The sequence below is a fragment of the Oncorhynchus clarkii genome, chromosome 27 (assembly GCF_045791955.1).
Source record: "Oncorhynchus clarkii lewisi isolate Uvic-CL-2024 chromosome 27, UVic_Ocla_1.0, whole genome shotgun sequence".
Classification (NCBI taxonomy): Eukaryota; Metazoa; Chordata; class Actinopteri; order Salmoniformes; family Salmonidae; genus Oncorhynchus; species Oncorhynchus clarkii.
Genome location: NC_092173.1, coordinates 23,379,247 through 23,395,153, shown reverse-complemented (window position 1 = coordinate 23,395,153; position 15,907 = coordinate 23,379,247). Strand labels below are relative to the sequence as shown.

Genomic DNA, 15,907 nt, shown 5'->3' with positions numbered 1-15,907 from the left:
AAATACTCATCATAAATGTTGATGAAAATACAAGTGTTATACATGGAATTAAAGATATACTTCTCCCTAATGCAACCGCTGTGTCAGATTTCAAAAAAGCTTTACGGAAAAAGCAAACCATGCTATAATCTGAGAACAGCGCTCAGAGAACAAATACATATATCCGCCATGTTGGAGTCAACAGAAGTCAGAAATAACATTATAAATATTCACTTACCTTTGATGATCTTCATCAGAATGCACACCCAGGAATCCCAGTTCCACAACAAATGTTTGATTTGTTCGATAATGTCCATCATTCATGTCCAAATAGCTACTTTTGTTAGCGCCTTTGGTAAACAAATCAAAACTCACGAAGCGCGTTCACTAGTTGCAGACGAAATGTAAAAAAGTTCCGTTACAGACTGTAGAAATTTGTCAAACGATGTATGGAATCAATCTTTAGGATGTTTTTAACATAAATATTCAATAATATTCCAACCGGGGAATTCCTTTGTCTTCAGAAAAGCAAAGGAACGGGAGATACCTCTCATGTGAAATGCGCGTGACCAGCGCGTGACTGCTGGCAGACCTCTGACTCATTCCTCTCTCATTCAGCCCCCCTTCATAGTGGAAGCCTCAAACAAGTTTCTAAAGACATTTGACATCTCGTGGAAGCCTTAGGAAGTGCAAGATGACCAATAGCCACTGTAACTTCAATAGGGGCTGAGTTGAAAATCGACCAACCTCAGATCCTGGTTGGATTTTTTTCTCAGGTTTTTGCCTGCCATATGTTCCGTTATACTCACAGACATCGTTCAAACCGTTTTAGGAACTTCAAAGTGTTTTCTATCCAAATATACTAATAGTATGCATATATTAGCAACTGGGACTGAGGAGCAGGCAGTTTACTCTGGGCACCTTATTCATCCAAGCTACTCAATACTGCCTCCCAGCCATAAGACGTTTTTAACACAGGCAGTCCAACTCTGATCTTTTACTCAATTGTTGGCAAAAGAGCTGATCTGATTGGTCAAAATAACAATTTGTGGAAAAAGATCAGACTTAGGCTGTATAAACGCAGCCTTAGCTGCTGCTCCTCCTTCTTCCTCACCAGAGCCTGGGAGACACACACACCACACCCTTCTGTTGTTTATTATTCATTATGCCTACAGTAACTGCATTACGATTCATTCATTAATGATATTCATGAGTTGCAAGAGCACAAACAGATCTTGGACCAGGCTAATTAATGAGGAATTTCTAACTGAAATTCAAAGTGGAAATACATAAGCCTGGCTATAAGAATGGTGTACTGTACAAAGAGACTTGTCTCTAGCTAATAATACTTCCAGCTCCTCCATCTGCATCCTCTCCAGGTTCTCCAGCATCTGCTGGCCTTCGTGCTCCTTCATCTCATTCTGCAACATCCTGTCCTCCAGACGCTCTTCAATCTGATTTATAATCAGCTGATTTCCCCTATAGACACACACAGGGAAGACAGCTGAGGTGTTACAGTATGGAAAAGAGATGTTGTGTATTTGACTTTAAATGGGCCATTGTGTGGGTGTGTATGAGCCTGGAGGTGTGTTGTGTCATTGTGCTGTTGAAAAAGAAATGATAGTCCCACTAAGCCCAAACCAGATGGGATGGCGTATCACTGCAGAATGCTGTAGCAGCCATGCTGGTTAAGTGTGTTTGAATTCTAAATAAATCACTGATAGTGTCACCAACAAAGCACAACCACACCATAACTCCTCCTCCTCCATGCTTTACAGTGGGAACACATGCACACATGCAAAGATCATCCATTAACCCACACCGCGTCTCACAAAGACACAGCGGTTGGAAGCAAAAATCTCAAATTTGGACTCCAAACCAAAGGACACATTTCCACTGGTCTAATGTCCATTCTTTATGTTTCTTGGCCCAAGCAAGTATTGGTGTCCTTTAGTAGTGGTTTCTTTGCAGCAATTCGACCATGAAGGCCTGATTCACAGAGTCTCCTCTGAACAGTTGATGTTGAGATGCATCTGTCACTTAAACATTTATTTGAGCTGCATTTTCTGAGGCTGTTAACTCTAATGAACATATCCTCTGCAGCAGAGGTAACTCTGAGTCTTCCATTCCTGTGGCGGTCCTCATGAGAGACAGTTCCATCATAGAGCTTGATGGTTTTTGCGACTGCATTTGAAGAAACGTTCAAAGTTCTTGAAATTTTCCGTGTTGACTGACCTTCATGTCTTAAAGTAATGATGGACTTTGCTTATTTAAGCTGATCTTGCCATAAAATGGACTTGGTCTTTTATCAAATAGTGCTATCTTCTGTATACCACCCCCACCTTGTCACAACACAACTGGTTGGCTATAATGCATTAAGAAGGAAAGAAATTCCACAAATGTACTTTTAACAAAGCACACCTGTTAATTGAAATGCATTCCAGGTGACTACCTCATGAAGCTGGTTGAGAGAATGCCAAGAGTGTGCAAAGCTGCCATCAAGGCAAATGGTGGCTATTTGAAGAATCTCAAATATAAAATGTATTTTGATTTGTTTAACACTTTTTTGGTTACTACATGATTCCATATGTGTTATTTCATAGTTTTGATATCTTCACTTTTATTGTACAATGTAGAAAATAGTAAAAAAAAATAAAGAAAAACCCTTGAATGAGTAGGTGTTCTAAAACTTTTGACGGGTAGTGTATGTTAGGTCATGCAAGATTGTGGGCCTCTCTGATTCCACTTACCATGATGATCTTCAAAAATCGTCCACTCTCATCAACTGAAAGAAATAACAGCTATAATATTGACAGGAATGTAACCATTATAATAACACAACGATTATCCAATGTTGTGAAGCACCTAGTTAGCTATTTTTCGGTCTTTATTATGGGTTAAGTGCTTGGCATGTCCCTAAAAATTAGAGATGTTTTGTTGTTGAGTATCCATGGAAACCCCCATCTTCAACAGGGGAAGAGTACGTGGCCTCTGTGTCCTTTTTGGCATAAGCCATATTAATCATCTCTTGTCTTGGATACTTTGTATCAAGGTGAATCAGATGTGCTTTGATACCATGTGAAATAATATTTGGCTTCAGTACATGCATGCATGCAGCATGTGCGATATTATATACAGTATGTGCAATGCATGTTGCTGTATGGTGGAGGTGGTGCAATCACACTTTGTGCTCACTAAGTGGCGCTAAAGTACCTCATCTCTGCAAATTAGACTACCCAACAACTATGTAACACACCGTTGTTATGACAAAACATAGTTCATTGCATTTTCGATAGAAGGTGTATGTGGTGGCGTGGTCATTGACTCGAATATCGGGTTTGGTGTACAGAGATTGAAAGAAATAGCCCACTGGGCACAGACGTCAGACAATTCAACGTAGATTCCACATTGGTTCAACGTAACAACGTTGATCCAACCAATGTGTGCCCAGTGGGCGGCAGTTTATGTTGACAGGAAACGTGGACTCACGATAGAGGTAAACAGCAGAAAACAAATTGCATGAAATTCAGGGAAAATTATAATGTATTGTACATTGCCTTCAGAAAGTATTCACACCCCTTGACTTTTTCCACATTTTGTTGTGTTACAGCCTGAATTTAAAATATATTCAATTTTGATTTTGTGTCACTGGCAGACACAAAATACCCCATAAAGTCAAAGTGGAGTTGTTAAGACATTTTTACAAATTATTTAAAAAAAATTGAAAAGCTTAAATGTCTTGATTGAATAAGTATTCAACCCCTTTGTTTTTGCAAGCCTAAATAAATTCACCCCAGGAGCAAAACAATGTGCTTAGCTTAACAAGTCACATAATAAGTTGCATGGACTCACTCTGTGTGCAATAATAACATAATCATATCTGTACCCCACGCTTGCATTTACGTGCAAAGTCCCTCAGTCGAACAGTGAATTTCAAACACAGATTAAACCACAAAGACCAGAGAGATTTTCTCAAAAAAATGAAGAAGAAAAAAAACAGACATTGAATATCCCTTTGAGCATGGTGAAGTTATTAAATTACACTTTGGATACAGGTCGTCCTTCCTAACTCAGTTGCTGGAGAGGAAGGAACCCGCTCAGCGATTTCACCATGAGGCTAAAGGTGACTTTAAAATAGTTAAGAGTTTAATGGCTGTAATAGGAGAAAACTGAGGATGAATCAACAACATTATAGTTACTCCACAATACTAACCTAAATGACAGTGAAAATAAGGAAGCTTGTACAGAATACAAATATTCCAAAACATGCATCCTGTTTTCAACTGCAAAAAATGTGGCAAAGAAATTAACTTATGTCCTGAATACAAAGTGTTATGTTTGGGGCAAATCCAACACAACATGTCACTGAGTACCACTCTTCATATTTTCAAGCATGATGGTGGCTGCATCATGTTATGGATATGCTTGTCATTGGCTAGGACTAGGGAGTTTGTTGTTGTTGATAAAATGGAATAGAGCTAAGGGCAGGCAAAATCCTAGAGGAAAACCTGGTTTAGTGTGCTTTCCAACAGACAATGGGAGACAAATTCACTTTTCAGCAGGATAATAACCTAAAACACAAGGCCAAATATACACTGCAGTTGCTTACCAAGATGACATTGAATGTTCTTTAGTGGCCTAGTTAGAGTTGACTTGAATGGGCCTGAAAATCTATGGCAAAACTTTAAAATGGCTGTCTCGCAATGATCAACAACCAACTTGGCAGAGCTTGAAGAATTTTCTAAACAATAATGTGCAAATATTGTGCAATCCAGGTGTGCAAAGCTCTTTGAGACTTACCCAGAAATACTCACAGCTGCTAAATATGATTCCAACATGTATTGACTCAGGGGTTTGAATACTTATGTCAATTAAATATTTCTGTATTTCATGTTCAATACATTTGCCAAAATGTAAAAAAACAACAACATGTTTTCACTTTGTCATTATGGGGTATTGTGTGTAGATGGGTGAGAAAAAATATAAATTGAATCCATTTTGAATTCAGGCTGTAACACAACAAAATATGGAATAAGTCAAGGGGTATGAATACTTTCTGAAGGCACGTGTGGTTCCCACCATGAAGCATGGAAGAGGAGGTGTGATGGTGTGGGGGTGCTTTGTTGGTGACACTGTCAGTGATTTATTTAGAATTCAAGGCACACTTAACCAGCATGGCTAACACAGCATTCTGCAGCGATACGCGATCCCATCTGGTTTGCACTTAGTGGGACTATCATTTGTTTTTCAACAGGACACCTCCAGGACTATCATTTGTTTTTCAAACACACCTCCAGGATGTGTAAGGGCTATTTGAGAGTGATGGATGTAGGGATGGAGTGCTCCATCAGATGACTTTGCCTCCTCAATCACCTGATTTCAACCCAAATGAGATGGTTTGGGATGAGTTGGATCATAGAGTAAAGGAAAAGCAGCCAACAAGTGCTCAGCATATGTGGGAACTCCTTCAAGACTGTTGGAAAAGCATTCCAGGTGAAGCTGGTTAAGAGAATGTCAAGAGTGTGCAAAGCTGTCATCAAGGCAAAGGGTGGCTAACATGATTCCATGTGTTATTTCATAGTTTTGATGTCTTCACTATTATTCTACAATGTAGAAAATAGTAAAAATAAGGAAAAACACTTGAATGAGTAGGCGTGTCCAAACTTTTGACTGGTACTGTATAAATAAATCAAAGGTTATTTGTCACGTACGCCGAATACAACAACAATACTTACAGTGAAATACTTACTTACAGGCTCTAACCAACTGTGCAAAAAAAGGTATTTGGTGAACAATAGGTAAGTAAAGAAATAAAAACAACAGTAAAAAAAGACAGTGAAAAATAATAGTAGCGAGGCTATATACAGTAGCGAGGCTATATACAGGCACCGGTTAGTCGGGCTGATTGAGGTAATATGTATATGTAGATATGGTTAAAGTGACTTTTTAGGGCCTTCCTCTGACACCGCCTGGTGTAGAGGTCCTGGATGGCAGGCAGCTTAGCCACAGTGATGTACTGGGCCGTACGCACTACCCTCTGTAGTGCCTTGTGGTCGGAGGCCGAGCAATTACCGTACCAGGCAATGATGCAACCAGCCAGGATGCTCTCGATGTTGCAGCTGTAGAACCTTTTGAGGATCTGAGGACCCATGCCAAATCTTTTTAGTTTCCTGAGGGGGAATAGGCTGTGTCGTGCCCTCCTCACAACTATCTTGGTGTGTTTGGACCATTCTAGTTTGTTGGTGATGTGGACACCAAGGAACTTGAAGCTCTCAACCTGTTCCACTACAGCCCTGTCGATGAGAATGGGGGCGTGCTCGGTCCTCCTTTTCTTGTAGTCCACAATCATCTCCTTAGACTTAGTTACGTTGAGGGGTAGGTTGTTATTCTGGCACCATCCGGCCAAGTCTCTGACCTCCTCCCTATAGGCTGTCTCATCGTTGTTGGTGATCAGGCCTACCACTGTTGTGTCGTCAGAAAACTTAATGATGGTGTTGGAGTCGTGCCTGGCCATGCAGTCGTGGGTGAACAGGGAGTACAGGAGGGGACTGAGCATGCACCCCTGAGGGGCTCCAGTGTTGAGGATCAGCGTGGCAGATGTGTTGCTACCTACCCTCACCACCTGGGGGCGGCCCGTCAGGAAGTCCAGGATACAGTTGCAGAGGGAGGTGTTTAATCCCAGGATCCTTAGTTTAGTGATGAGCTTTGAGGATACTATGGTGTTGAACGCTGAGCTGTAGTCAATTAAAAGCATTCTCATGTTGGCATTCCTTTTGTCCAAGTGGGAAAAGGCAGTGTGGAGTGCAATAGAGATTGCATCATCTGTATCATATGTCTAATGTACACTGTCCATTTAAAATATATTACAACAGGCAATCATCATCACAAATTGGACACGTAGTTGAAGTGCTGAAACTCAAAAAGTCCACTACTTGGATACTGTACAGTACAAATACAATTCAATTGTGCTGTCCTTTGACTGTTTATGATGATTTGGACCTTTAAATGGCTGACTTGATGGCTGTCCAATTGCAAAATGGTACAATGGCATTGGCCATATGATATATTGCAGGTTCATACTTCCTTTTTAGGATATGGAGGGGACCGCGTACTCTCATCATATCAATATCTGGAGAGGTACCAGTGGCCCTGAACACATGGCAAAAGGAATTTTGCAAATCGCATGCACGTAAGCAGAGTTAGAGCATAACCTGTAAACCAAAGTTATCCTATGGGAGATTTCCGCTAGCACGTCGTGGAACACCTTCTCTGCCATTCATTATTTTCAATAGAATGCATAGCCCCTCGTTAATTAACCCTTACTTATTGTATGGGTCATAAATAGGGTGAATTCAGAAAAAGTGGAAAACTTTTTTTGCATTTCTGTCATCTGTAGCCTCTTTCGACATCTATCCAACATATTAGCCCAACACATAATAGCTACATTTAGGAAATACTCAAGATATTTCCTAAATCACACAAACAGGGCAAATGTTGATGTCATATTCACAGGCGGTATTACACACTCATGTGTGTACACTGAGCCAAAACCCTATTTTCAGTGTGAGTTCGATAAATTGGGACCACAGGTTAAATAAACTGGGACACCATTTTTATAGTCCTAATTGTACCCCAATGATAATTCAAGTCACACTTTGTTGTTATGATCTTGAAGATTTCAGAAATGTATCATGTGTTGGGCTAATATGTTGGATAGATGTCGAAAGAGGTTAAAGAAGACGCAAATTTAAAAAAAAAAGAAGACCACCACCCTACTATTAGTTCTGTTTGGTGCCATTGTACTCTAGAAAATATCAAAATTAATCACGATAACAGTACAACAAAAACCAGAGCCCTGCCTACCCTACGTATAGGGTCCCTAATGTAAACTGGATCTCTTTCCTCCATTGGAAAAGCCTATAAGACTGTCCCACTTTAGCTAGCAATGGTCGGTAACACGGGCAACCAAAAAAACAAAATTTAAACATAATATTGGCAACTTTATTTATTTTGATGCACCAATACATAGTATCTTTTTAATTAATAGACTACTTGATGGCCAACAGATGCAAATGTGTCATTCTCCGCATTTAATGTCAGTTTCTTTTAGGACTTTTCCCTGTAACTGTAACGATATATATAGGGAAGGTAATCAGGGGAGTGATGAAGAGCAGGGGCGCGTAACGATGGTAACAGTTGTGCGCCATCACTAGCAGCCTGGTGACCTAGAGGCCGGAGAGGGAGCACACGTGACAATAACAGAAGCACGCGAGGGAGTTCCATAACTTCCATTAGGCCACTGTAGTCTACAGTTTAATACAATCAATATGTTGAAATTACTATATCACTGGAGTCATTGCAAATCAATTTGATTTGATTTGAAATCAATTTGTCCCACTTGTTTAGCCTACCTGGAGCTGACAAACTGATTTAATAAATAACCTACAACTTCAGTGTATTGTTGTTGTAGCCTTGTCTTATTATGCAATTATTAATGGCCATGTTTTGTTAATTAAATTGGAAGTTATCAAAGCTATATCGCAATTGACGATCAGTTGTTAGAATGTATTAGATTGACGGTTACAGTCAGTCAGATTAGGCTACAGGTAAAAATATATATACTATGTTGACAAGCATATTATGTTCATATTTTTATTTAACTAGGCAAGTCAGTTAAGAACTAATTCTTAATTACAATGACGGCCTATGAACAGTGGGTTAACTACCTTGTTCAGAGGCAGAACGACAGATTCTTACCTTGTCAGTTTGGGGATTCGAATTAGCAACCTTTCGGTCTAGAAACCTTTTAAATTACGATATATATATATAGGGGCGGCAGTAACCGAGTTGGGCCATTAACCGAAAGGTTGCTAGATCGAATCGCTAGATCGAATATTAAATATCATTAATATTAAATCCAGTGATTGAAATTACGACTCCATCCTCAGTAGCAGATTCCAGCAGATGATTGATTCGTGACTGCCGTTGACAAATACAAATATTCTCCCTATAATAATCTCAAAATGTAGACTAGTTTACCAGCACAGCCTACCCTCACTCTTTCTGCAAGCTGTTAGCTAGAGCGCAGGTGCCAAGACCATTTTGCCATTGAACATGCAATGGATGTCACGCCCTGGCCATAGAGAGGCTTTTATTCTCTATTTTGGTTAGGCCAGGGTGTGACTAGGGTGGGCATTCTAGTTTCTTTATTTCTGTGTTTTCTATTTCTTTGTTTTTGGCCGAGTGTGGTTCTCAATCAGAGGCGTTGTCTCTGATTGGGAATCATACTTAGACAGCCTTTTTACCCACCTGTGTTTTGTGGGTAGTTATTTTCTGTTTAGTGTCTGCACTTGACAGAACTGTTTCCGTTTTTCACTTTGTTATTTTGGTTCGAGTGTTTTTGAGTAATAAAGTATCATGAACACTTACCACGCTGCGTTTTGGTTCATGCCTTCCGACGAGAGACGTTACAATGGAAACACATTAAACTTTATATTTCTATTCGGTACATGAAAACTTAAGCGAAGAGTATATGTTGTGTGCACTACGTCATCACGCACAGATTTGTATCTGCAACAAATCAGTTTGGAAAATTTGCATATTTTCCTTATGCAGATATTTGAGTATTCGCATGAAAATCCGTTGCCAATTGGATGTATACCTAGCTACTGATGCATTTTCATACAGAACAACCCACAGTGATAATGGGTTTGTGTTTTGTGCTGATGGTCATCTCTGTTCACACACCCCCTGGGTTAAGGAGGATCCACCCTCTGGCCTTGCAGGCACCCTTGGAATCCCCAATGAATCATTAACTAAGAACACTAATAACATCCAGTCATACCAGCGGGAAGGGACAGTCAGGATCAAGAGGGGGAGGGGAGGGGAGGGGGGGGGGGGGGGGGGGGGGTATATAAGAGGAATTAGGAGTGTCTTTAAATTATTATTATTTTTTTACAGACTGTTGGACAAAACAAGCCGCGGGAGATAACAGAATCGGAGTAGGTCCATTCCATTCTTGGCCCTTGTAGAACTCAGATAAGGCAGGGGAAATCAGTCTTAGAGTAGAGAAGTTGACCATTAACCCCAACTATTGATTACAGCTGTGCACTGTGGATCTTGACACCAAAGTTCAGTCACTGGCTGCAGAAGTTTTCCACCCTTGAACAACAGGAGCATTTTCCCTCCTCTGTAGTTTTGTTTTTTGAATCCTCCTCCTTGAATCCTCTTTTATTTAGCACTTTTCTGCACTGCAAAAACCATGGCAACCACAGGGTATGGATACTACCGCAGCACAATTTGCCTGACCATGTTTGTGGGCTATACGCTGTACTACTTCAATAGGAAGACCTTCTTCTTGGTGATGCCCTCTCTCATGTAAGATATCAAGATAGAAAAAGATGACATTGGTAATAGAATCCTCACTATTGTCTTTTCCTCTGTTTCTGTCTTGCATGTCCCAAACAACAATTAACAACCAAAGTTTAGATACTGCTGATAGTGGTCTGACTTTGATTGATTTCATTGAATCATTCTCTGTCCACATTTCTAAGCCAGCAATGATCCTATGGGGAGGTATCAGTTGATGCTTTATGTATGTTGATATGTGTACCCGAAATCAATAAAACATTGTGTTCTGCCTCTGTATTGTGTGTACTATCCCACAGGCATGATCACTAGTAGCCAGTCTCTGGCATATGCTATCAGCAAGTTCATCAGCGGCGTGCTGTCGGATCAGATCAGCGCCCGCTGGCTCTTCTCCATTGGCCTGTTCATGGTGGGTGCCATCAACGTGGCCTTCTCCTGGTCCTCCACTGTGGCCGTTTTCTCTGGTTCCTCAATGGCTTGGGCCAGGGCCTGGGGTGGCCCCCATGAGGCAGGGTGCTGCGCAAGGTAGGACCAGGAAGCAACACTGTAGTCCTATGATATGAAGCTGTCAGACATGTATCAATCAATTGCCTGCACTGTTAAAGGATTGGTCAATCAGTGTACCATTTTGTACAATGCATTTGGAAAGTATTCAGACCACTTTACTTTTCCACATTTTGTTACAATACTCTATTCTAAAATGAATTAAATAGCCCCCCCACCCCCCATCAATCTACACACAATACCCCATAATAACAAAGCAAAAACAGTTTTTTTAATTTTTCTGCAAATTTCTAAAATAATAAAAACTGAAATATCACATTTACATGAGTATGCAGACCCTTTACTCAGTACGTTGTTGAAGCACCTTTGGCAGTGATTACAGACTTGAGTCTTCTTGGGTATGACGCTACAAGCTTGCACACCTCTATTTGGGGAGGTTCTCCCATTCTTCTCTGCAGATCCTCAAGCTCTGTCAGGTTGGATGGGGAGTGTCAATGCACAGCAATTTTCTGGTCTCTCCAGAGATGTTTGATCGGGTTCAAGTCCAGGCTCTGGCTGGGCAACTCAAGGATTTTCAGAGACTTGTCCAGAAGCCACTCCTGCGTTATCTTGGCTGTGTGCTTAGAGTCGTTGCCCTGTTGGAAGGTGAACCTTCTCCCCAGTCTGAGGTCCTGAGCGCTCTGGAGAAGGTTTTCATCAAGGATCTCTCTGTACTTTGCTCTGTTGATCTTTCCCTCGATCCTGACTAGTCTCCCAGTCCCTGTCGCTTAAAAACAGCTGCCACCACCGTGATTCACCATGGAGTATTGTGTGTAGATTGATGAAAAAAAGAAGAAGATTTAATCAATTTTAGATTTAGGATGTATCGTAACAACATTTTGAAAAAGTTGAGGGGTCTGAATACTTTCCAAATGCACTGTATATCCCTGTCCATTCAACACCAGTCGTGTCAAGCCATGCAGCACATCACTAGTCTGATATTATGATATGTCATTCCCTTCTGTTCCTCAGTGGTTCGAGCCCTCTCAGTTTGGGACATGGTGGGCAATTCTGTCCTGCAGTATGAACCTGGCTGGGAGTATAGGTTCCATTATTGCAACATTGATGGCCCAGAGCTACAGCTGGAGGACGACCCTGTCCATCTCAGGTCTCTCTTGTTGTGTGGTCTCCTTCGTCTGCCTGCTGTTGATCAGGAACGAGCTCAAGAACGTGGGGTTGCCCAACATCGACACTGGGGTGGGGGGGGGGGGGGGGGGCTAGAAGGTCAAAGCAGGTCAGAGCTTGGAGCTAACCTCATTTGGTTCTGTGGTTGAAACATTTGCCTTAGACTGCTGCGCCACTCGAGAGCTACTCTCTAAGCTATGTGCTAGTGTGACTTAAACCTCTCTCCCTTACCAGGCTCACCCAGTGATGAGACCACCTTCAAAGAGTTCATCCTGTCCCGCTACCTGTGGCTACTGTCTGTGGGCTACCTGGTGGTATTCGGGGTGAAGACGGCCTGCACTGACTGAGGTCAGCTCTTCCTCATCCAGGACAAGGGCCAGTCAACACTCATTGGTTTGGAAGTCTGATACATTAACACCGGCATTGTACCTCTGTTTTACGAAGGTTGACGTCTATTTTCATGTCTTGTCCTGGAGGCAGAACAGCAATTTCCCCTTAGGTAGGCCAGCTGCAAAGTCTAAATTTAGCTATATTGTGAAAATTCATGAAATCAAAAATGTGCTTTTTGGTATTAATTTAAGGTTAGGGTCAGGCATTATGGTTAGCAGTGTGGTTAAGGTTAGGTTTAAAATCAGATTTTATGACTGTGGCTGTGCCCGTTAGTGACCACTTTGCAGAACTACCTCCAGAACAAGATTCATGACGGAATACGCTAACCTGCCTGTTTTACTAGTGTGCAATAGCTTACTGTTGATAACTCAATAATAATTGCTTCTTGTTAGGTTTGCCTGAAAGCAGCTCTTTTTCACAGGCAGTTCCTACATGAGTGCCCTGGAGGTTGGAGGCCTGTTGGGCAGTTTAGCTGCAGGATACTTCACTGACAAGGCTGTGGCACAAGTGGGTTGACAGTGGCATCATACATTATTAATTCAGAGATCTATAAAAAAAATCAAAGCAGTGTTTGTTAGGTACTATATTAATTTTTGTACAGCAAGGAATGAAAAGCCATGGAAACCCCCGTCATTTTCTCTTGATCTCCATGATGGCTGGGATGTTTGGTTCCATGTATCTATTCCGGGTCACTGTCACTCCAGACAGCCCAAAGGTATTGTAAAGACATTATATTCCTCAAATCTCCTTTCAGAGCCAGTACACTATCAGTCTATGTTTGTTAGTTCATGGTTTTCTTTTTTTATGTTATAAATTGATATGGATCTTCTTCTTGGGGGTTACTTTTGGCTTCTCATCTTACGGACCAATAGCCTTGTTTGGCGTGATAGCCAAAGAGTGCTCCTTCAAACTATTGTGGAACATCACATGCTATCGTTGCACTAATGGCTAATAGTAGGTTTATCTCAACCTAATCGTCTCAAATTCTAATGAATGCTTTTCACACATATTTGTGTAATGTCTTGGCTTTACTAGCAGTACCAGACATGTAGTTCAATGACTAAATCTGTATATCCTATTATTTATGAGAACCCGCCTAATTGACATCCCTGTATTGTTATCAGTTAGTGGCTTCTGCTCTGGACTGCCATTCAGCACCATCGCCAAGCACCACGGCTGGGAAATGGCCTTCTGGGTAGCAGAGATCACCTGTCTCGTCACTACCATCAGCTTCTTCTTGCTTGCTTAGGACCATCAGAACCAAGATGGGTCACATCCCAAGGAAGGCGGACTGATTATTACACCTCATAACTCTCTGTTGCCAATATGGGAAACTTAGGATAAGAATGTACATTTTCATATTATATATATATATAATATGATATATTATTTGTGAAGTGTTTTGGAATTGACAGGAGACATCGTCCTGTATATTCTTGTTTTAAGAGATGGTGAGACATGGAGTTGATCCAGGGATTATTTATTTTTACTGAAGATATATTAAGACAGTATTCAGGTGCAAGTACATCAACTATGTTGTGCTACTTAAAACTATTTTCAATGCTCATGGCTTAAAATAGATCCAAGATTTAATTATTGAAAATGTGTGTCAATATGAATTTAATTTGAGCATAATCTTATCATTCGAAACCAAGGCACTTTAATGTACGGTTCATTTCTGAAAATGGCACTTGACACATCTCCTTATATGGGTGCAATCTTTTTGATTCGATAAAAGACTTGAATAAAATACCTTATGTTGTGCTTATCTTTACTTCTAAATGATTGCATTGAAAAGATAGATGAGATATGAAAACATTACATAATGGTGTTCATTCTTAAAGTATGTACAATTTTGTTTTTCAAATCTGTATTTACATTGTATCCCAGTAGAACATATCCTTATCATATACAAGTTAATCAAGGCTCCTGAGTGGCACAGCAGTCTAAGGCAGTGGTCTAAGGCACCGCATCTTAGTGCTAGAGGCATCACTACAGACCCTGATTCGATCCCGGGCTGTATCACAACCAGCAGTGATCGGGAGTCCCATAGGGCGGCGCACAATTGGCCCAGCGTCGTCTGGGTTTCGCCGTCATTGTAAAATAAGAATTTGCTCTTACCTGACTTGCTAGTTAAATAAAATAAAAAAATCAACATTAGTTCTGAAATAGCAGCACTGCTTAGAGACATGTTGACCCATATGCTTGTACTGTAGCTTCCCAGTCATAACAAACACAATTCAATGATTGGTTCAACAACAACATTTCAGGAGCAATTAATCCTCGTTCCTACTCAAGATCCAGGTCCAAAGTTAGCAGATAAAGCTGGTATCTCAAATGCATCCTTAAAAATCTGATCAAAGAGTTCAAACCTGTAACAAGAGAGGGCAATATATATCTTGCCATGATTGCTAATCAATGAAATGGATAACTGATAGAGACTCATGTGACAGAGGGCAGATATTTGACATGTGAAAGTTACCTGATAGGCATCTCCAAAGAGTAGAAGGGGTTCTTGAGGACGAAGTCTGAATAGATCTCGTAAATCTTCCTCAGGAGTGCATCAATGCCAGACTGCCGGGGGTCTGTCAGCACAATGAACTTTATACCTGAAAAATAAGTTGACACTGAGGCAGATTTCATTTTTCAAACAAGTGCATTGCATGTAGGCATCACACACAGAGACTGATAGCAGTGTTTGAATGCATGGCTTTACCAGTGAGTGTCTGAAAGCAGTGCAGAACATATCTGTCTCCAGCATCTCAATTCCTGCACTGCCAACTTCAGGGGACAGCTGTGAACCAATAGCAAACAACCTAGGAAAAGTACAACACAACATGTAGCAAGATCATGGAAAAGCAAATGTAACCATAGACCAAAGGATTTATTCATGTCAGAGCTGACAGTTGTAATCACCTGAGAAGTGTAACTACTTACGAATGAAACATTGAAGCCAGCATCAGTTTTTCATTGGAGCTCAAGCGAGCCCTTCCGAACAGTATGGACAGCGGATAGTTTGTTGAGTCTTTCAAGTATTCGATGATCTCCTTCCCATCCGCCGTGAATTTACCGTTGACGTCCAATCCATTGATGGACAGTAAAGCATTGCCCACTAGATTAATAGAATTATGCGTGCACAATGTTAACAATAAATAGAAGCATAGAGAATGCAACATTGGAGTTCCAGCCATGACATGTACTACCAGCTATCAATATGTCAACTTTGTAAGCACTGATGCGATCACTTGACAGTTACCTCGGATTCCATCGCGTTGACCAAATGATACAACAACTTTCTCATCGTGGATCTTTAACACAAAATCTAAAGGATATCTGAATGTTTTCTCTGCTTCTGCTCTGTGTACATAATTGTCATACTGGTAAATTAATCCACCCAGTCTTATTTACAACATACACACTGAATATCGCCATCTTTGCCCTTTTTTTCCGCACAGCTGACAGAATTGTCACGTGACAGGAAATATTTCAGACAAAATCTAAA

At 40.8% G+C, this 15,907-nt stretch overlaps 1 pseudogene; it reads right to left on the bottom strand.

Annotated features, from left to right (window-relative positions):
• Window positions 1-13,868: 13,868 nt before the first annotated feature.
• Window positions 13,869-15,837, bottom strand: LOC139386024 (trafficking protein particle complex subunit 4-like; annotated as a pseudogene).
• Between the last annotated feature and the right edge of the window lie 70 nt (window positions 15,838-15,907).